Below are 24,795 nucleotides of genomic sequence, written 5' to 3'. Positions count from 1 at the left end.
TTAAAATGTTATTGTATGTGATATGTTTAACATGTTCTATGTGTTGTGTGATATATATATGTGCTTACATAAGAACATGAGAGACCAAATAAGCTATGTGATAAGGATATAGAGAGTGAAATGAATGACATGAAAATGCATGTTTGTTTGATTATATGTGTGGATATGTTCTTGTAAATGTTATGTGGCGTATGTAAATAAATGGAAAGATGAATGTGATATATATGATATATGTGAAGCATATGATAACAAGAGATACTAGTGATATTCATGTTATATGAACATGAGAAGTGTTACAAGTTAAATGACATATGAATATGAATCATATGAAAGTGACATGTACATGTGAATATGTGAAAGTGTGATAACATAAATAATAATGTCCATGTTATGTTATACGAGAGCTAGGGGTATAGTTGGCATGCCAAGAGTCGAGGGTTTACCTATGTTCTAAGGAATATATGGATAGTTTACCTAAGTTCTTCGGGACCTATGGACAGTTACCGAGGATCTTTATGACCTCTGGATAGGTCCTTCGGGACATTTATACGAGCCGTGGTGACAACATAGTGGTGCACAACCTCAATAGACTCACATATCTACAGTTCTCACATATATACCATGGGCTAATAAAGAGATAATATTAAAAACTTGATATGATGATATACTTGTTTCCTTATGAAATGTTATGTCTGATATATGATTGTACAAGGGTAATTATAAGATCATACGATAAAAGGAATCAATGATAGTGATAAGAGATATGGATAATAATGATATATAGGTGTGTATATATGTATTTGTTACATGTAAAAGTATATGAATTGTATGGAATGATAGTAGTAATTGTTTATGTATGATTATTAGATAATGTTTACATTATATGTTTATTGCCTCACTAAGTCATAGACTTAGCGTGTGAGTGTTTCACACGCAAGTTCTTACAAGCTTATGGATAGTTGGAGTGCAAGACAGGTCAGTTCTCCTTGCTGAAGGTCAGATCAGAAAAAAAAATTAACAATATGTATGATAGTATATATATAAGTTCATGTTGGCATGTATTCAAAAGAATATGTTGTATAATCTCGGAATAATTTTGTAAACGCTTTGAATAAGTTATATATAAATGAATAAGTGAATTATGCACGCTCTGATCGGTTTTGCAATAATGAAAATGTATTTTATGTAAATTGGTCAATTATATGTTATAAAAGTTTTTAAATTACTCACTATTTTATGCAAGTAAATGATTTGATATGTCAGTGTGACACCTCGGATTCGTATCTGGGTCGAGTACAGGTTGGGGGGTGTTGCATTATGAGTACATGCATAACTGATATGTTTATATGTTATGAAATAGGTTATGTGATCCATGTGAACATAAGAGAACAAAACATAAACTATATGATATGAGATAAGTGATTATATGCACATATGATATATGATATGAGTTATATGAGTACATGTATATATGATGAATTAGTTGACTATATGAACATATGAAACACATAATATTTAAGCCCATGTTATGTGAGATGAGAGATGTGGGTATAATTGACATGCCAAGAGTCGAGAGGTCTATGTGGTCATTCGGGACATATATATAAGGTCATTCAGGACAATTTTATATGAAGGACCTTATATATATGCCACTCAGTGGAAATTTATAGAGTTGCGGTAACAACATATGTGCACAACCTCAATGTACTCGCATACCTTATGTTCTCAGCAATATACATGGGATAATAAAAGATGTAAAAAGAATTATTGATATTGTGAAATGACATGTTATTATTTATTCAATGCATGATATTATATGTTATTGTTGAATAGATATAAGATGATTGTTATTATATGATGATATTATAGGATTGCATGTTCCATTAGTTCACTATTGCATTATTGTATATTATGTCTCACTAAGTTTGTGACTTAGCGTGTGAGTGTTTCACACGTAGGTACCAAGAAGCAGGAAAATCAGATTTAGGATCCAACAAGGCAACATACCTTTTACAGAAGATCATATTAGAAGTGATTCAAACAATATGTCATTTCGTTGTATTAATTATGTTGGCATGTAATCCAGTTTAAATCACAGGTGCTCTGATCGATTTTGTAATATTTTGATTATGCTTATGTAAATTAGTTCACTTTATTTTAATGAAAGTTTAAATTTTTTCATGATTTTTGTAAGAGTAAAGGTTTTGAAAAGTCAATGTGACACTTATAATTCGTATTCGGGTCGGGTATGGGTTGGGGGTGTTACATTAGTGATCTAATATTTTTATTTTATAAATTAAAGATGATTTGAAATGTTAAGATTTATATTTGAAATTTTAGTTTAACATAGGATAAATTTATATTAAAAAAATTAGGGGTCAAATTGCATATCAAAACTAAATTCAAGGACCAAATTGTACTCAAGAAGGTCAAAGACAAATTTTAAAGGCAATGTCAGGGGTTAAATTGCACCAAAAAAAGAGTTGGAGGCTAAATTATAGATCAAAGATAAAGTCAAGGACCAACAGGTACATTAGCCCTTTATTTTATTAGGATGAGAATTAAAAAAGCTTTATCTTATCGGATGTCCCGAAAGAATTTCGATGATAAAAAAATTATTATTATTATTTGAGATTTCGAGTTTGAGCATAAATTTTTTTATGGATTTAAACATTAAATATCAAAAAGGTTAAAAATTATCTTTAAATAAAGTTTTATCTGCCCTCGCGTTGCTATAATCGTGAGGCGATGGTATCCCCTTGAAAGTTGGATGGAAACTGTCGAGGTTTAATGTTTAAAGTGTTAGATGAGAAACTAATGTTACTTTAGTTTGTCAATGTGTTCTATATAGCCATTGCTAATTTTCTCATGTGATACATACCCTGACGGGGTCTATTTCTTCAATGCCCTGGTTCCTACCACCCCTTCAATTATTTTAATCGGACGGTCACAAACCCCGCCACCTTGCTATCTTCAATTATTTCAATTGGACAGTCATAAATCTCACCAGCTACCCGGCTCAACTCGATCATTCCTTTTTCTCACCCTTTTACTATATATTTACAAGTCATACACAATTGAGTCACTCAGTCAGTAAAGCCGAGCAGAGGTCTGGAAAGTTTCAAAATTAGAGAGTAATGGAATCCATGGCAGCAGAAAAACCAGTTATCAAAGTGGCTGCCCTTTGTGGGTCTTTAAGGAAAGGCTCTTACAACAGAGCCTTAATTCGTTATGGTAATGTCCAAGCAAATTGACGCCCAAAGGAATGTTTTTGTGTCAGGGGAAATTTTGATTTGGGTCTTGTTTTGTTTCAGATATTGAGATAACTAAGAAGGAAATTGATGGGATTGAGATTGACTTCGTTGAGATTTCATCACTTCCTATGCTCAACCCTGATGTCGAGGTTGATGGCAAGTATCCGCCGGTTGTTGAGGCTTTCAGGCAGAGGATTTTGGCTGCTAATAGCATCCTCTTCGCTTCCCCAGAGTACAACTACTCTGTTACTGGTATTATCTCAATGCTTTCTCCTTGCATTGTACTGTATTTCTTGGCTACAATGTTTTTTTGGGGGGTTAATTTCTTTTTATTTTCTGTAATTTATACTGCGCTATATACTGTGTCGTAACCGGTTTTCGTCCGGGCACGAAATATTTACTTGACGGGAAAAGTGATGTGAATAAATGGTTTTGAAAATAATTTGGGAGTCGCCATCGGCTTTTTGGGTCAGGTAGGTCGAATACCTAAAAAATATCTTTTAAAAGAGTTTTTAAGAAAACATCAATTAAAAGATAAACTGATCTGCGTTTTAACCAAAAATTCGTTCTTTTTAATAATAAAAAGGGATTCGTGGTCGGTTACGTTTAGGGAAGGATTAGCACCCCTACAACGCCCAAAATTGATACTTTTTAATTATAAATTGTCTCTATTATTAAAAATTAAAAATTAAAAATATATTTAATTAATAATTCTGTTATTTTAAACTTATTTTTAAGAAAATCTATTAATTTATACATTAAGATATTTATTTATTTAGAAATATCAGAAAAGGACTTCTAGGTGTCTTAAGACAGCTCTTTTTCTTTGATATTAAAAAATAAATAAATAATTAAAACAAATAATATATAATTTATAAAATATGATATTTAAAAATATCAGAAAACAGACTTCTAGGTGTTTTAAGACAGTCTTTTTCTTAATATTAAAAAAATAAATATATATTAAAATATGATTATTAAAAATATTTTATGAAATATAGGATTTTAATAAAAAAGATATTATTTATTATTTACATATATATATATTTATTTATTTATATAAATAATAATAATAAAATAATAATTAAAACAAATAAAAAAATAATAATAATAATAATAAAATATTACAAATAATGATTAAAATAAAAGGAAATAAAAATATAGTATTAAAATGTAAAATATTAAAAATCATAGTCAAAAATAAAAATTAGTGATTAAAATGAAATTAATGATTAAAATGTAAAATTATAAAAACTAAAGTCCTAATTCGATATATTATAAAACTTGAGTGCTAACAGTGTGATTTAACCATAATTCATAATACGGGATTAAAATAATAATTACTAAACTATGAGGGACTAAATTTGATATTTTCCTTAAATATATATATGCTGATAAGGACTAAATTAAAATAAAATAAAATTAGAAGACTAAATTAAAATAATCAGAAATTAATTTCAGTGACTAAATTGTAATGATCACAAACTATAGTGACTGTGGACAGGGTTTACCCCTGATAGAAATTACACGTACACCCCTCCCCCTAAACGACATCGTATGGGGAAGGGTTTGTCAACCCTAAACGCCTGGCCCGAAGGGCCAAGCTTCCTCATTTCTCTCTTTCTCAGTTTTTCTCTAAAACAGAGAGAATAAATTCTCTCTCGTCTCTCTTTTACTTCCCTCAACAGAGGGAACTCCGGCAGCTGCCGGCCACCATACCTTGGCGTCAGACGTCGCCGCCGGCCACCGTGAGCGGTGGCCGGAACTATATAATCTTATACCAAAAAGGAGCGCTAAACACCCCCAATACCGAATCCAACCTTACTTTTCTTTAAAAAAGCTCCTAATCGGAGCAGATCTACAAGAATACCTTCGGGTTTTGGTGGTTTCAGGCGACATTTACTCTCCTCTGTGCTAAGTTTCTTCTACCTTTTCTTCTTCCCTTGATTTGTTATTGACTGAGATCGTTGGTAGTTTGCTGTTGTTGTGTTTTGTTATCTGTTTTTCTTCGTTAGTTGCTTCCTCTTTTTCTGTTTTTTCTGTCTCCCTTCTCTTTTCTTTTTTTTTTTCTGTCGTGTTTTTTTCTTTTGCAGGATCCGGTGGCTTTTATAGCCACCACCGAGCCATGCTCGGACCGGTCTAGAGGGGGAAGTTCGGTGAGTCACCGAGCTATGTGGTGACTCACCCCATAGCCGTGACATGTGGGGAGCAGTTGGCCTTCTGGAGACTTCTGGCGAGGGCGGCGGCAGCTGGAACGTCTGGAAGCAACGGCGACGGCCACGTTGGTTGTTCTGGAATCTTGGAGGCGGCTGGGGATGTGTCCCTAGGGTTATGATACCCTAGGGTTTCCTTGTTGGGCAGTTGGATCAAAACTAGATCCAACGGCTGTGATGCTAGCGGCTGGGGCAAGAGATGATACAAACCCTAAATTATGTTTAGGGTTTCTTGTGGGCTTCTGGATTTGGGCTGGTTACTGTTGGGTTTGGGCTTGTAATAATATTTAATAATAATATTAATAATAAATAATAATATTAATAATAATAATTATAATAATAATAATATAAACAATATTTAAATGAAAAAAATGAGTATATTCAGTTGCCCCTCTTTGCTTATTCTTGTGTTAACAAGAATAGAGCAAAGACGAAAAGATAATAAGTTTTTTTTCATTTGACTTCACTTGATTAATATGGAGATGTTGAATAAATTCTTTTCTTTCTTCAGATGAGTTCTTTCTCATTGGGGATGAACCTTTCCTTATGTGATAGAGATGATAAGTTGAACTTCTATTTCTCTTATGAACTTCTCTGAAAATGATCCATCAAAAGGTTGCAAAAGGTTGAACAATTCTTCTCATTATGAATTTCTTCTTCTTCAGATGACGAGTTCTTCTCATTATGAACTCTACCTGGCAATGTTAATCCATCAAATGATGAATTTAAACAAAAGTTTGAACAAATTCTTCTCATTATGAACTTCTTCTTCCTTCTTCAGATGAGTTCTTCTCATTATGAACTTTCTCTGGAAAAGCTGATCCATCAAATGATGGATTTGAGCAAAAGGTTGAACAAATTCTTCTCATTATGAATTTCTTCTTCCTTCTTCAGATGAGTTCTTCTCATTATGAACTTTCTCTGGAAAAGCTGATCCATCAAATGATGGATTTGAGCAAAAGGTTGAACAAATTCTTCTCATTATGAATTTCTTCTTCCTTCTTCAGATGACGAGTTCTTCTCATTATGAACTCTACCTGGCAATGTTAATCCATCAAATGATGAATTTAAACAAAAGGTTGAACAAATTCTTCTCATTATGAACTTCTTCTTCCTTCTTCAGATGAGTTCTTCTCATTATGAACTTTCTCTGGAAAAGTTGATCCATCAAATGATGGATTTGAGCAAAAGGTTGAACAAATTCTTCTCATTATGAATTTCTTCTTCCTTCTTCAGATGAGTTCTTCTCATTATGAACTTTCTCTGGAAAAGCTGATCCATCAAATGATGGATTTGAGCAAAAGATTGAACAAATTCTTCTCATTATGAATTTCTTCTTCCTTCTTTAGATGACGAGTTCTTCTCATTATGAACTCTACCTGGCAATGTTAATCCATCAAATGATGAATTTAAACAAAAGGTTGAACAAATTCTTCTCATTATGAACTTCTTCTTCCTTCTTCAGATGAGTTCTTCTCATTATGAACTTTCTCTGGAAAAGTTGATCCATCAAATGATGGATTTGAGCAAAAGGTTGAACAAATTCTTCTCATTATGAATTTCTTCTTCCTTCTTCAGATGAGTTCTTCTCATTATGAACTTTCTCTGGAAAAGATGATCCATCAAATGATGGATTTGAGCAAAAGGTTGAACAAATTCTTCTCATTATGAATTTCTTCTTCCTTCTTCAGATGAATTCTTCTCATTACGAACTTCCTCTGGAAAGTTTGATCCATCAAGTGATGGTTTTGAACAAAAAGTTGAACAAATTCTTCTCATTATGAATTTCTTCTTTCAGATGAGTTCTTCTCATTATGAACTTCTTCTGGAAAAGCTGATCCATCAAATGATGGATTTGAGCAAAAGGTTGAACAAATTCTTCTCATTATGAATTTCTTCTTCCTTCTTCAGACGAGTTCTTCTCATTACGAACTTCCTCTGGAAAAGCTAATCCATCAAATGATGGATTTTAATCTTTGCTAAAATCTTTGAAATTCCTGTTAAAATTTAACATGGATAAAATGAATGAAAATGCACATATTTTTGCAAATGCCTAAATATGATGCATGAATGTTAAGTTTATTTGATTTCAAATAGGTGAACTCGGTTTTCCTCCACTTCATCATTTATTGCCAGGGTCACCTCTGGATATCAGTGTAGCAACTTATGCTATCAAGCTTGCATTTCTGAAGAACCATCTGATCAACTTGTATCTTTATGTCTTCTTTGCTTCATGAAAGTCTCAGAAGAATTGTTTCATTTGTGGAACTCTTTTCGTAGTCAGAACTATGACCTTGATGCCCCATTTTGTCTTGGATAAAACCAACTTTATTTGCTTGGACTTGTGCATAAATCTCATAAAGCTTTCATCTTTGAAAAGAGAATCTATCATCTTTAAAAATAGAATTTATCATCTTTGAAGAGAGAATCTATCATCTTTGAAGAGTGTAGATGTAGATATGCCTGACTCAGCAGAGATTAATTAGGAGAGTAGAGTCTGTTCTGATTTGACTCTTGAAACACATCATAAGGAGAATTTATCTCAATTCCTTTCATGTCTCCACATTTAATTCAATCTTGAATACAACAACTTGGACCATATCATGTCGAGATGCTTAACCACAACCTGTCGTTCAACTAGTTTCTTGTGGTTAAAATTTTAGCTCTCTTTTTGTGGAAAGAAATCTTCATCATATCTCATCTTATAATCTTGAAGTTGAAGAAGACAAACTTCATCTTGGATCAAAAATGGAAACCATATGATCGTAACATTGGTTCAGCATCAGAATAGCAGATTCGTAAAACATTTGACAATACATTCATCTTTTTCTGTGTTATCTGTCGAGATGTAAAACACTTGACAACACATTCATCTTTTTCTGTGGCTTCTGCTCAGATGTTTGTAAAATATTTGAGAACACATTCATCCTTTCTTGTGGTTTCTACTTAGACGTTCGTAAAGCGTTTGACAACACATTCATCCTTTTCTGTGGCTTCTGCCAAGATTTCTTAATCATTGAAGCTCTTTGCCTAGTGTTCAAAGCTTTTGAATGATGTCACAAGACCATTGAGAGCAAAACTCAGTGGAGATTTAAGTGTGATGTTAGTATGACCAAAAGTTGGTCAAATTCACAATATGCTAGGTCGAGTTGAATAAAAGATACCAACTGATCTCGATATCATCTCGGGCAAGGGAAAGTGTGATATTGATTACGTTTTCTTCGCTGGGGATGAAACACCCATGATAAAACCAAAATAGATGAAAACTCAATTCACCATGGCTGGCGATGATAACCCCAGTAACATCGGGAAAGAGCAATATACATGCATGAGCTTCTTTCTTCAATGTCATCAAGTAAACAAAACTGTTGTGAAAAACAGCTTCGTAACCTCAACAGTATGGTTGAAACTAACTGACAAAAATCTCAAAGAAATATTTTTAATTATCACCAACACACAAAAGGTCAAATTCAGATTTCAAGGTCTCGAGGAAATGATCCTTGGATCGAATGGTCTACAAAGGGACCATCTTTATTCATGCAACCATGATATAGCTTAACAAAGAACACACTTTCATGTGACACATGGTTTAAGAATATTGGGTATTTGAAACCATACTTGCTGAATAGATATTTGTTCAACAACAGACCTAATGCAACTGCCTGATGAACGAAGCAATTATTATGGTTAGCTCGACTGTTACTGTTTCACCATTTTCATTCTTCATATCTTTCTATCTTATTGGAAATATTTTTCTCAAATCAATGATCTTTAACACATGATGATATGAGCCTTCAGCATGTCCCAGCATTTTGTTGATATACATATTTAAGATATATCAACATTCCTGATTCTGATTGAAAAGGGTTTTCAGCATGCCCCAACATTTCTTTCTTGTTAATATGAGCCTTCAAAATGCCTCACATGGATCTGTCTGAAGGAACATTTAAAATGCCCCAACATTTGCTGATACATATGTTAAAAGTATGCTCAATATTAAAAAATGCCCAAATATTCATACTGACGTGAGCCTTCAAAATGCCCCAATATTCTATTTCTGTTTGAAATGGGCCTTCAAGATGCCTCAATATTCTGCTTCTGATTCACTCTCAATGTCTGTTTAACTGAAATATCATGATCCCCACGAGGTCCAATTTTGACAATGAACTATTGTAGGTATTTGTGGCTTTATTCGTGCCCCAAATCTGTTTATCTTGAATACTCTCATTCTGGTGTCACTAAACAGTAGTATTGTCAAATAACTGAAATTCTCTTTATGTTGTCACAAACTTAAGAAGTATTCAATCATTCTGACAGAAACGTCTGAGATATGTGTCTTCTGAATGAGGTGACCATTTTCTGTATCTGTAGGGATTTAGTCAGACAATGAAGTAAAAATAGCTTGGTAATCCGTTCCAGGCTGACACAGTGGCTTATCATCTTTCAGTGAAGGCCATCTCTGAAATATACTTTTATGTGGGAGAGAAACCAATTTATGCAAACAGTAATCTGATGCAATGGCAAGACTACATATACAATGATACAAGCTCATCAAAAATCTGCACCCATGCAACATGTTGATTCTGATAACAACTCATCTGATTATGAAGCGATCTTTCAGGATGATTTCACAGATATTGATAGTTCTTCTGATATCGAGGAAATCATGAATTCTGATTCTGATGAGGAGAGTAAAATGTTATACTTGACAAAAATGGGATTCTCAGAGGCTGAGGCTTCAATAACCATGAAGAGATGTGGTCCATATTTATCATTTATCAATTACAGAGTTGACAGATTTTATATGTGCTGCTCAAATGGCTAAGGCTGCTGACGCACTTCTTTCAGGAGAAGATAGGAAGCCATTATACAATGATCCCAATTACAAGCAAATGTGAAACTTGGGCTATGATTTTTGAAAAAGAAGAAGCAGAGGAAACTTGAAAAGAAGCTTCTTAATGAAGACGATCATGCAGTTCATCTTTCAATTACAATGATTGGTTCTGGGGTTCATACCAAACCAGATCAGATAACTCAAAGAACACTTCCAGAAGATGCTATTGAGCCTCTTTATTTCTACTATGAGCAAATTCATCTTTCAAATCTAATGATTAGTTTTGGGGTTCATACCAAACCAGATCAGATAACTCAAAGAATACTTCCAGAAGATGCTATTGGGCTCCTTATTTCTACTATGATCACATTCATCTTTCAAATCCAATGATTGGTTTTGAGGTTCATATCAAACCAGATCAGATAACTCAAAGAACACTTCCAGAAGATGCTATTAGGCTCCTTATTTCTACTATGATCACATGGAACTTGCTCCAGTTAATGTTTGGACTGGAATATCACAGTACTTATTCGATGTAGAGCCAGAATTTGTAGATTCAAAGCATTTTCATGCTACTACACTGAAAATGGGCTATGTTCATAATCTGCTAATTGAGAACAGATTTCCTCTTATTCTGCTATATGCCATACATGATGCTTTTCCATTGAAAAAGTTGAAAAATTTATAAACATGTACAGGAAGTGCCCAATTGACAGAAATGTTCTGTAAGGCTCTTGAAGCTTATGACGATGAGTCACCTTCGAGTATCCAGAAGTATTTTCTTGATGAGTGCTGGAAATGGAATTTGGTATGGGTTGGAATGAATAAAGTTAATCCACTTGAACCTGATGAGGTGGAAATGCTTCTAGATTTCCCTAAAAACTATACATGAGGAGATACTAGAGACAAGTTCCCCAGTGATATCAATGTCCTGTCTCTTTTCTCTAGAATCAGTGATGCAGAGGTTGCCCTCTATTGTCTTGGCATACCTTTGAAAACAGATGTACAAGAACTGAATAGTGATCAGTTGGAGCAATTGATGAGTAGATTTGGCGGATTCAACCTTTTTCTCGATGGCATCCAGTGTAACAACCTTACTGGAAGAAATAAACATCATCAGGATGAAATAGAAGATTTTTGTTGGTGCATTTTCTTGCAATGACTGCCACAGTGACTGTCTCTTCTGCTGCTCCAAAATACACACTCTTTTCGAATCATGGAAAGGTTTAATTGACAGCAAAACTGGTCATCTTCAACTTTTTGGAATCCTGTAACCAATGTTACCCTATATAAAAGGCCTATAAGGGTAGGTTCTATTCCAATGTCTTATTTTGTGCCATAAGTCCTCAAATTCAAATTCAGCAATCTTCTGAAGGACATAATGGATATAATTTTGACAAAGAAAGTGATCGGCATAGAAGAAGTAGCAATGATGTATCAAGACTTGAGCCAGCATCACGGTATAACCAGAGTGCAGGTAGTGACTTGTTCATGGCTCTATGATGTAATCTTCTAGAGAACATGAATTGATGGTTGGGGAAAATAATCTGTTTGGTGATGCTTATCGCCCTCAGCATGAGATAAACGATAATCTTTCTTGATGAGCTGCTAATAATGTCATAGGAGAGTGTCACAAGTTCAATTCTCCAGACTTTCTGGCTTCTTGGACCACTTGCCTTCAAAAATGTGAAGTGCTTCATTATTCTGGCCTCGTTTATTCTTTTTCTACAACAAATGTAGAATAAGCAACAATTGCTTTAAGGACCTTCCTCATTTGAGGATGTCCTGTTTGAAAATGTTTTTTCTCATTTCTTTAATGAAGAATGAAAGAATTTTGCAAAGTATTACCCCTTTCAAGTTCACAATATAATCAAACCATAAACAATAAGTTTAATGAATATCCAATAAATCAACTACACTTTTAAATCATTCAAAAATCATAGTCCTATGGCAAGTGTCAAAATTATTGACTGATTTGAGGTGTAGGTGGATTATGGTAAAGTAGGTTCTTTCAAGTTGGTTCAGTACATCGCTTCGGCTTCCACTATCTTGAAGAAAAGGTTGTTATGCTCATCTTGTAAAGATGCTTCTCGTTTCCAAAATCTCAGGAACGTCTTTGGGATGTGCGGTGCTTCTTTTAAGAGCTCAAAATTGTCTCTTATGTCGTTGTTGCACCATTCAATATTCGAGCCGTCTTTTCAGGTTTTCAACTCGAATCCTCCTTTGGTTCTAAGATGTTATTTAAAATTTACATCTTGAACCCCCCTTTTATCATTTTTCATATCATGCATTAAAGATTTTAAAAACCAATTTTTGCAAATAAAATCAATCTTGAGAGGCGAAATGAATTCTGAAGATATTCTCTTTTACTTAGAAATCCATGTATGATTAAAATGGACTTTTCAGGTACGTAACATAGGCCATGGCTTATGGTTACGAAAGAAAGGGATAAAAAGGCCCAAATAAGTGTTTAAGGGTAATCAAACCAAGGATCAATTCATTCTGATGCCATCAATCTTGCCTTGCTTAACTTGGATTGCTTGTTGGAGATTTTTCCATCATCTGGATCCCTCTAGACTGCCAAATTTTGGATTCATTTCCATTTTCTCATATCTTCAGCATTCTTGCTCTTCTTGTTTTACTTGATCAAGCTTGTAACTGAGGCTCAATAATTCACCCATCTTGATTTAATTTTTTCTTTTTTTTTTTGTTTTTTTTCTATTTCTTTCTTTTTTCCTTTTTTCCTCTTTTTTCTTTTTTCCTTTCTTTGCTGGATTTTTCTTTTTTCTTTCTTTGCTGGATGAGTATAACACTTCAATTGCTTTGAGCACCTTCTTTTCCTTTTGCATTTTGGAGGTTTTCCATTATTCTTGATTGGATTGATCTTCAAGCACTCTGTATTTGACATACTTTATAGTTCAAAACTTTCATGACTTCATGGAAACTTGTCTTCGTAATAAAATGTATTGATAATCTTTATTCTTGTGAGCAATATCCTTCACCTTGCCCCCTAATGTGGAGGGTGATCCTTGGTTAGGGTTGAATCAGAAGAAAAATCATTCAGGCTCAAGTGGGGACAACAAAGGATATATATATATATATATATATATTAAAGGATAAATGAAACAATGCCGTTCGTCATCTCATACACAGAAACCTTTGTAAAAAGAGTTCTCCAGGGGGATGAATATTCAAGATTGATTTTACTTACATGAAAATGTAATTAATGCATGATATTTATTTCAATCAATCACTTTCCCCTCTTCTTTGAGTATGCCTTAATCACTCGAAATTATCATCAATGAGTTGGTCCATGATGCCTCATCTCGTCTTTTCTTGCAATAAAATTCACGGATAATTGAAAGTTTGGTTCTTTTGAGGTCTTTTGGTTTATGATGGTTTTGTGTTTGGAAGGATAAATGTGTGACTCTTAAAGTCATGTATATGGTGGAAGGGGTAATATCATAAACCAACCAACTCTATCCGAGAAGGTAAACATCTAGAGTTGATGTCTCAAAAACAAGTAGAGACATTTCTTCAGAATCTCAGATAAATGTAGTGTCAGGATTTGGTTTTGGTAAGGGTCGAGTAATTGACATTGGATGGGATATTGAAGATATAATTTTACCATTTGCCAATAGATCTATAACTCTTGAAAATTTAAAAGAATATTTAATCTACTTGATACTCAATAATCTCAAGATTAAAATTTGACTCCTTGCTCATAACCATAAAAGAAACACATATTTATTTTTTGCACAAAAGGCGGAGAAAAAAAAAAACACATTTCAAACAAGACGCTGAAAATAGAAAGTACTACAGTGGTAGACACTTCCACTTGTTTATGCATCATTACTCCTCTATTATTGGGTGTGTACTTGGCCCAGGATTTTATCCTTATTTCCCCCCCCATTTCTTGATCATTTCTTGTGTCAAGACCCCTTGTCGACGAACGTCTCTATTTCCTTTAACAGTGACCAACAATTCCCTGTTGAATGTCCAGATACTCCCAAGTGAAAATTACAGAAGATATTTTGATCATAGCAATGGAAATAAGGCTTTGGTGACACCTTCACCAATATTGGTGTAATGTATTGACCTTTAACCAAATGAGGGTACAAGTCTGAGATAGATTCTTGAAACACCTTCAGATTTTTTTCTCGCTCGCGAGGCTATCACTTTCTTTGATCGTTCTGAACGAATGAATGCTCTTATGTTATCGAGGGGGTTCTGAATGCTCATTTTAGCTATAACTGGGGTAATATTAACCAGATTTCTTAAGTTGTCCTTTGCCTTACTTATTTTCGAAAAATCTGATACATGTATCTGAGGTGTCTTATGGGTTATATCTGTCTCATTCTTTCTTAGACCTATAGGCCAATCTCGAATTACATCAATGGGAGCCTTTTGATTTCTTTTCCCATTTTCTTGTGCCCGATATTCTTCGTAGGATTTGGTTATATTAGTTTTTGTTGCAACAACAGTTTCTGAACATTGAACCTTAACCCCTTCTTTTATCTTGCATTTTTGAATTGCTTGCTCTAAAGGGTCTTGGAAATTTCCCTTAAGGTTACCAGGAACCTTAGCTGAACAATTTGGAATTCCAGTCTGATTTATCCAAGGAACTTCCTTATAGGTCCAATTATCATTTGGAGGCCACTGTGATTGATCAAGTTGTGGAGTAATTGATCTGGCTGAGAGCATTTTTGGATGCAGCTTTTCACTCGAACAATGGAAGGGAGGAAATTGAAATCCCTGCACATTATTTTTCTTCTTGATCACTCTATAAGGTTTGGCACCATGTTTAACTGAATAAAACCTCACTGTATCAACCCTAGCTTCTTTCTTGACTTTAGTATTGTCAGAGCCTCTTATCTTGCCATTCTTGATAGCCATTTCGATGATTTCTCCAATTATGATGATGTCAGAGAAATTATTAGGGACAACCCCTATCATGTGATTAATATAAGGAAATTTTAATGTGTTGATGAACAAAGTAGTGAACTCTTTTTCAATCAATGGTGGATGTACTTGAGAAGCAACGTCTTTCCATCGTTGTGAATATTGTTGAAAGCTTTCATTGCACTTCATATTCATGTTTTACAACATTGTTCGATCGGGGGCCATATCAGTCATGTGCTTGTATTGACCCAAAAAAGCTTGAGCTAAATCCCTCCAAGAACGTATTTGAGTACGTTTTAGCTGATTATACCATCTGGATGCAGACCCAGATAAACTGTCTTGGAAACAGTGGATCAACAACTTTTCATTCTCTACATAGCCAGTCATACGACGACAATACATAGTGATATGATATGAAGGGCATGTAGTCCCATTATACTTCTCAAAATCTGGAACCTTGAACTTGGTGGAATAACCAGTCCAGGGACCAAACTTAGTTCTTTGGTATCAAACCCATAAAATGACTCAACTGTCTCTATAGATTTTATCACCTCTTCTATATTTTCCAGTCGTTGAGTGAATTTTTCCTTTTCAACTGATTTGTTTAGGTCAATGACCTTATTACAAAATTCATCAGGCTTCAACTCAGAAGTAGTAGGACAATAAGTGGGGAACGATGCTCCAGTTTGATATGGTGAGTTCTTAATAGCAAAGTAAATCGGTGATTGAATTTCCTGGGGTACAGAGGTGAATTCAGGAATATGAACAGGTGTAACGCCCAAAGAATTTGTGGGGTTTTCAACAAGACTCTTTCCAGCTGTCTGGTGCTTCTTAATCATTTCTTTCATATTGTCTAGTAGATCGATATGAGAATTTGTGATATTAGCTTCAATTTGTGCCAACTTGCTCCTTAATTCCTCTTGTATTTCTTTATGCTCTATCTCAAATTTGGCTAGCCTATCCTCAGTTTCTTTAGACATTTTTCTTGTGTCGTGCTGAGCGTTCTTGCTTCAAGGAAAAACCAAGATCACTTCGTTTGAAATCCTTATTTTAATGAATGTTTTAATGTATTATAAAAAAAATGAAAAGATGCCAAATGCAAATATAAATATATGAATGTAATAATAAGAATACAAATTGTGCAATACAAAAGCAAACATGAAAGTATAAATGCAAAATAAAAAATGCAAGGATGCAAAATGCAAATATATATGCATGAAAAGGTGTTACTCAAGAATGATCATCTTAGAACAGATTTCATTGAACACAAAAGTTTCGGTACATCAAACAAAATTTTACATAGGGATATATTTATTCTTAATTTCTCCAAAGCCAAATTAGTCTATCAGCTTAAGGGACTATTGCTTGTCTGGACTGCAACTTCTTCCATGACATTCTCCTTCATCTTCTGTGTCACTTCTCGGAGTTGCTCATTTTCCCTTGTAAGAGAACCTTTCGTCCAAGTTCTTGAACAAGATCTTCATATATGTTGCAACTCTTTTTCAGCTTGGTGACCCCTGTGATCCACTCTTCTGGGGTGCTTCCTAGGCCATCATTTTGAAAGGTTTGACTGATCTTCTGAAAATTTTCATGCATGGTTTTCATTTCTGTGCTCAATTTCTTATTTTGGTCGTTCAAGTCCTTCAAATAACATGCTTGAGCTTCATAAAAACCTCCTCCACTCTGAATGCCCTGACTGATGCTCTTACCATAGACTGCTTTTGGTATCAATCTGGCAGGATCTTCGTGGAGTACTTTTGGTATTAATATAACCGGTTCTCTATGTACAGAACTTCCCTCGATTCTCGTAGTTTCTTCAGGATGTCTTTCCTTGGCCGCATCATATTTTGGTTGATCATAAAACTTTTTGTCCATTTACGATTTCTTTCTAATTTGATGAACAATCTTTCAAGTCAACACCTTTTGGTTATGCCATGATCATGCAATGCAAACAAAAGAAATCAATATGAACAGATTAGAGCAATGTAACATGCATGAAAAAATAAGAAAAAATAGAATAGTTAGTAAAATCTATCTATCAATGTATAAATCTTAACCTCATGCTTTCTAGTTCCATGCTTTGTTTGGAAAATTTAACTTAACCGCACGATTTCTAGTTCGCATGCATTTATTCAGGAAAAAGAAAAGGAAATAAAATAAATTAAAATCTAGAGCTTATTTCTCCTTTGTGTATACCTACTGACAAAATTTCGGCATGGTTTCAGATCGGGAGAGTTTCTAGGGTTTATTATATGCAGGTTTTCAGTTCTAGGAGTAAAGGTACTCGAACTGTCCTTGTTGATGCCCCCTTGGGCTATCAAACCCTCAATCTTAGTCCATTACAGACTTAAGCGGATCGAGTTCAATTCGAGGGGACACATTTCTCTATACCTGACACGGAGAATAAATTCTCACGAAGACATAGAGCATATGAACCCCGAAAGTTACTTGCTAGGTCTGACACGGAGAATAAATTCTCACGAAGACGTCGCTTTCACTCCCACTTAAAAGGGACAAACTCAATTATAGAGCTTTATGTTATGCAATGCAAGTGTTGTGTGTGAGGAGAAATGTTCAACTCTAACAGATAAATAAAATAATTAATACCTTAAAAAATATTAATAAAAATATATAAAATAATAAGTAATAAATTTGAAAAGAAAAGAATTAAAAATTAAATAAATGAATTTTTAATTTCTAATTAATAGAGACAATTTATAATTAATTTTAAAGTTTGACGGTCCCCAACGGAGTCGCCAAGCTGTCGTAACCGGTTTTCGTCCGGGCACGAAATATTTACTTGACGGGAAAAGTGATGTGAATAAATGGTTTTGAAAATAATTTGGGAGTCGCCATCGGCCTTTTGGGTCAGGTAGGTCGAATACCTAAAAATATCTTTTAAAAGAGTTTTTAAGAAAACATCAATTAAAAGATAAACTGATCTGCGTTTTAACCAAAAATTCGTTCTTTTTAATAATAAAAAGGGATTCGTGGTCGGTTACGTTTAGGGAAGGATTAGCACCCCTACAACGCCCAAAATTGGTACTTTTTAATTATAAATTGTCTCTATTATTAAAAATTAAAAATTAAAAATATATTTAATTAATAATTCTGTTATTTCAAACTTATTTTTAAGAAATCTATTAATTTATACATTAAGATATTTATTTATTTAGAAATATCAGAAAAGGACTTCTAGGTGCCTTAAGACAACTCTTTTCTTTGATATTAAAAAATAAATAAATAATTAAAACAATTAATATATAATTTATAAAATAGGATATTTAAAAATATCAGAAAACAGACTTCTAGGTGTTTTAAGACAGTCTTTTTCTTAATATTAAAAAAATAAATATATATTAAAATATGATTATTAAAAATATTTTTATGAAATATAGGATTTTAATAAAAAAGATATTATTTATTATATACATATATATATTTATTTATTTATTTATATAAATAATAATAATAATAAAATAATAATTAAAACAAATAAAATAATAATAATAATAATAATAAAATATTACAAATGATTAAATAAAAGGAAATAAAAATATATTAAAATGTAAAATATAAAAATCATAGTAAAAATAATTAATGATTAAAATGAAATTAATGATTAAAATGTAAAATTATAAAAAACTAAGTCCTAATTCGATATATATAAAACTTGAGTGCTAACAGTGTGATTTAACCATATTCATAATACGGGATTAAAATAATAATTACTAAACTATGAGGGACTAAATTTGATATTTTCCTTAAATATATATGTTGATAAGGACTAATTAAAAAATAAAATTAGAAGACTAAATTAAAATAATCAGAAATTAATTCAGTGACTAAATTGTAATGATCACAAAACTATAGTGACTGCGGACAGGGTTTACCCTTGATAGAAATTACACGTACACCCTTCCCCCTAAACGACGTCGTATGGGGGAGGGTTTATCAACCCTAAATGCCTGGCCCGAAGGGCCAAGCTTCCTCATTTCTCTCTTTCTCATTTCTCTCTAAAACAGAGAGAAGAAATTCTCTCTCGTCTCTCTTTTGCTTCCCTCAACAGAGGGAACTCCGGCAGCTGCCGGCCACCATACCTTGGCGTCAGACGTCGCCGTCGGCCACCGTGAGCGGTGGCCGGAACTATATAATCTTATACCAAAAGGGAGCGCTAAACACCCCCAATACCGAATCCAACCTTACTTTTCTTTAAAAAGCTCCTAATTGGAGCAGATCTACAAGAATACCTTCGGGTTTGGTGGTTTCAGGCGACGTTTACTCTCCTCTGTGTAAGTTTCTTCTACCTTTTCTTCTTCCCTTGATTTGTTGTTGACTGAGATCGTTGGTAGTGTTGTTGTGTTTTGTTATCTGTTTTTCTTCGTTAGTTGCTTCATCTTTTTCTGTTTTTTCTGCCTTCTCGTGTTTTTTTTTTTTTTCTGGCGAGGGGAACAGCTATGGAAAGCAACGGTGACGGCCACGTTGGTTGTTCTGGAATCTTGGAGGCGGCTGGGGATGTGTCCCTAGGGTTATGATACCCTAGGGTTTCCTTGTTGGGACCATCTGGGCCGTTGGATCAAAACTAGATCAAACGGCTGTGATGCTGGCGGCTGGCGCAAGAGATGATACAAACCCTAAATTGGGTTTAAGGTTTCCTGTGGGCTTCAGGATTTGGGTCGGTTACTATTGGATTTGGGCTTGTAATAATATTTAATAATAATATTAATAATAAATAATAATATTAATAATAATTATTATTATAATAATAATAATATAAACAATATTTAAATGAAAAAAATGAGTATCTTCACACTGTAACCAGTCACATGACAACTCCTCAACAATGTTCAGTGTCGTCTCCGTCAATGTTCATTTTGGTGATTCTATGCACTGGTTGTTAATCAAAACAATTTGACATTTCATCAAAGTTCAAGTTTCTGTTTAAAGAGAAAAAGAAAGTCTTAATTTTGACCAGGTGGATGGAATTGAGATTGGGGTGAGTGTTGGTATATGAATTTGATGAGTAATAGTTTAAAACTCTCTAGCTGAAGATAAAAAGAGTGAAAGTTTTAGTATTTCTTGCATTTGCATATCTATGTATATTTTAGTATTTTACAGTGTTATTATGATGCATCTTAAGAAGAGCAACTCTAAGGTGGTGTTTGTTTTTGCAGAGGTAAAAAGTCTGTAGTCTGCGGACCACATCTGCAGGCATCTGCAGCAGAAGAGGTGGACCAAAAGTCTGCAGTCTGCAAGAAGAAGACTGTTTGTTTTTTAACGTCTGCAGACTGCTAAAATGAACTAAAATATAAATAAACTGACTTTTTAAACTTAAAAGAGTTTTGCAATACTGAGATTTAAATAATTTTAGTTTTACAATACTGAAATTTAAATAATCCATACAACTACAATAATAAATTATTTAAATAAATCAATCCATATTTAAAATAAATCAATCTATACTAATAAATTATTTAAAATAAATCAATCCATACAACTACAATAATAAATCAATCCATATTTTAAAATAAATCAATCCATACTAATAAATTATTTAAAATAAATCAATCTATATAACTACAATAATAAATCAATCCATATTTTAAAATAAATCAATCTATACAAATAAATTATTTAAAATAAATCAATATATACTAATAAATTATTTAAAATAAATCAATCCATATTTTAAAATAAATCAATTCATATTTTAAAATAAATCAATTCATACTAATAAATTATTTAAAATAAATCAATCCATATTTTAAAATAAATCAATCCATACTAATAAATTATTTAAAATAAATCAATCCATACAAATAAATTATTTAAAATAAATCAATTCATACTAATAAATTATTTAAAATAAATCAATCCATATTTTAAAATAAATCAATCCCTACTAATAAATTATTTAAAATAAATCAATCCATATTTTAAAATAAATCAATCCATACTAATAAATTATTTAAAATAAATCAATCCATACAACTACAATAATAAATCAATCCATATTTTAAAATAAATCAATCCATACTAATAAATTATTTAAAATAAATCAATCCATATTTTAAAATAAATCAATTCATACTAATAAATTATTTAAAATAAATCAATTCATATTTTAAAATAAATCAATTCATACTAATAAATTATTTAAAATAATTATTTTAAAATAAATCAATCCATATTTATAATAATTTATTTTAAAGTAAATTATTTTATAATAAATTATTTATAATAAATTATTTTAAATAAATTATTTTAAAATAAATAACCTTATTAAATTATTTAAAATTATTTTAATAAATAACTATATTTTATAATTGTTCTTGAAGAGGTTTGAAGACCTTTGAAGACGTAAAACCAAGTCTGCACCAAGAAGAGCTCGCGCAGACGTTTGAAGAGCTTCTGTCTTCTAAAAAACAAACAGTCTACGAAGCCTAATGTCTGCGTGTGGTCTGCGCGACGCAGACATAAGTGATTTGAAGAGCTTGCACAGTGAAAACAAACACCACCTAAGTGTTAAATACTCAAATGGAAGCATAGACACCCTAAATTTAGATTCTTTTCTTTCGAATTCTTTTGTGTGAAGAATTTTGATTAAACACAAGCCTTTGAGGTCTTCATGTAGTTCAAAACCACTTCACACCAAGGGCGGAACTAGGATGAAATTATGGGAGGGGCCAAGTTGCTTATCTTTGAAACTAACAAGGTTCTAAAAGGTAATTAAACCACAAAAACAGAGGATTGAGGCTTAATTTCATTAATTTCAAAATTCTCATGTCCTTAAATGTAATTAAACCAAAAAAATTACAAGCAATACTTAATTTCATTTAACTTTAAAACTGATAATGTCTTAAACAATAATTAAACCAGAAAATTTTAGGAGGGTCAGGACTTAATTTTAATGGTTTCAAAACTTTTAAGGGCTTAAAATACAATTAAACCATATGGGTGGGCCATATCCCCCTTCCACCCCACGTGGTTTCGCCACTGCTTCACACTGCAAATTGAAATACTCCAATGAGTTGGGTACTTTCTCATGTGTAAGGTCTACAATGTAAATGTCAGGTTTTGAATACTGTGAATGGTTTAGTCGGATCTCTTGATTTCGGATTTCATCCCATTAACTTGGTTACAAGTATATTTAGCTGGTTTGACCTTTTTGTTTTTATGTGATATCTAAGTTAGCATTGAAGGTTTTTACATAAACTAACCTGTTAAAACTATATTATTATATGCACTGTACTAGCACTCCTGAAGAATGCAATTGACTGGGCTTCTCGACCACCAAATGTTTGGGCTAATAAAGCTGCTGCCATCGTAAGTGTTGCTGGAAGTTTAGGTGGTGCGCGGGCACAGTATCATTATCGCCAAATTGGGGTTCGTCTTGATCTTCATTTTATAAACAGTTTTTCTTGAATGCATATGAGTCTCCAACTAAGTTTGATAGTGATGGCAACCTTATTGACCCATCATTCCAAAAGAGAATGAAATCAGTTCTTCTTGCCTTGCAAGCATTTACTCTGCGACTACGAGGTAAGTGCCGAGTAAGCAAGTCACTTGGGCTTTTGTGTTTGTTTTATTGTTATAATGAATCTATGATGGATAAGAATTTGCTGCTAAAAAATGTAAGTAGGTGAAATTCTAACCTTGTTCCTGTTCATTTTATGTACAAATAATACATTTACTAGGACCAGAAAATAAAAATCCAGTAATAGTAATAATATTCATTGGCCGGTTCACTGCCTTTCAAACGGCTGGTTTGATGTCAGTTATTTTTAAGCAGTTCTAAGGAAGAAATTGTCCTATTGTACCAAGTCTGCAGTGACTGCTGGTTTAGCTTCTTGCTTCATGTTCATATCTTGAATACGATCCATGTCTGATAGATACTTGAACATAATATGAGTGCACAATCCATTAAAGAATTTAGAAAAAAGGATAAGCATACCCATGCCATGCACATATCTGTATCCAACGCCCCAAGTGTGAGTAACATAGATGTGTAGGATGGTTACTGTGCTTACAGTTGTATTTATCACCCGTATTGAAACCTGCAAGCTTAGAAGTTGCAGTCTAGCTCCAGCACTCATTAAAGTCATAAACTTCCCGGTTATAAAAGATGTTCTTCTGTATACTAGACTATGTTCCTCAATCCGTAATGAAACATAGGGTAAACCACTGAAAGCAGTGCCTGGAATGCAATCTGAATAGAGAAAAGCATCCAAGACCGTTAAGAATATGTTTACGCATTTACTCTTGTAATTTTCGGTTTCTAAAGAACGTTTATCCTGGCATCTTTCACTTGCTAATTGACTTATTCTATTGGTGTAGGCTTCAATTTCAATCCCTCAACAATATCAGACTTTCCAAGGCAGATCAACAAATTTTCCGAGGAAGGACAAGTCTTAACACCATTCACCAAAGGAAATCTTGCGCAGAGAATCGATACTAGCCCCCAATACAAGCTTGGAATACCATCTGAGCCTTATGATTGGTATGATCTGGAAACCTGTAACAATGAAAGAAGTGTTCTTAATCGGTTTCAGGACATGCATTTCAGGCTCGGGGACAAAAGGTACACTCCTAATGCTAGGGAAAGGTTGTATAAATTCGTATTGGTAGTGTCTTGGGTGTTCTTCCTTATTGTATTCATGCTCTTCCTTACTGTATTCATGCTCGATTATCGGGTAAGAACGCCGAGGATGCTTACTGCAAGAGGAATGTGTTTGGCAGAAGCCTTGATCTCTGGGTGCCCTCTAATTAAACTACTATGCTCGGTCGCCATTGTAGATGCGCTGATTTTTTATGCATTCGATTTCTATATAAAACATGCATTTGAGCATTGCCAGTTAGGCCTGTAAACGAACCGAACGAACACGAACGAGGTTATGTTCATATTCGTTTGTTTAACTTTAACCGAACAAATGAACGAGCACGAACATAAACGAACGAAAAATTTATTGTTCGTGTTCGTTTGTTAAGGAATGTAGCTTGTTCGTGTTCGTTCATTTAAATGTTATACGAACACAAATGAACGAACATAAATGAACGGATGTAAACGAACACAAATGAACGAACGTAAACGAACATAAATAAAAATAGATTTTTTCCCTAACAATTTTAGGTTTATATTTTTGTTTAATTGTTTTTAGCTTTTTTATTTGTATTTAAAATTAATTTAATTTTAAATTATTTATGGGTATCAGATTAAAATTTATTGGGCTTTAATATTTTAAATGGGTCTTGAGAGATTGGGCTAAGCATAAATAAATACACATAAATCAACATAAACGAACGAACATAAATGAACGAATATACTACCGAACGTTCATGAACGTAAATGAATAAACGAGCCCTCTGTTTATGCTCGTTCATTTAATTAAATGAACACAAAATATTATTCATGTTCGTTCGTTTAATAAATAAACGAATATAAACGAATTTCCCGCCGAATGATTCACGAACGGTTCGCTGAACGTTCGGTTCGTTTACGGGCCTATTGCCAGCAATAGATCAAGCTATGTGATATATTGGCTTCTAAACCAATGTATTGAACTACTTGTGCTGTTTAAGTATTAGAAGCAGT

The 24,795-nt window shown here is 33.1% G+C and overlaps 1 pseudogene; it reads left to right on the top strand.

Annotated features, from left to right (window-relative positions):
- Window positions 1–3,086: 3,086 nt before the first annotated feature.
- On the top strand, window positions 3,087–24,788 carry LOC120219172 (annotated as a pseudogene).
- The last annotated feature ends 7 nt before the right edge of the window (window positions 24,789–24,795 follow it).

The sequence above is a fragment of the Hibiscus syriacus genome, unplaced genomic scaffold, assembly GCF_006381635.1.
Source record: "Hibiscus syriacus cultivar Baekdansim isolate YM2019G1 unplaced genomic scaffold, ASM638163v2 tig00110204_pilon, whole genome shotgun sequence".
NCBI classification, from domain to species: Eukaryota; Viridiplantae; Streptophyta; class Magnoliopsida; order Malvales; family Malvaceae; genus Hibiscus; species Hibiscus syriacus.
This window is presented reverse-complemented; position numbering and strand designations above follow the sequence as displayed.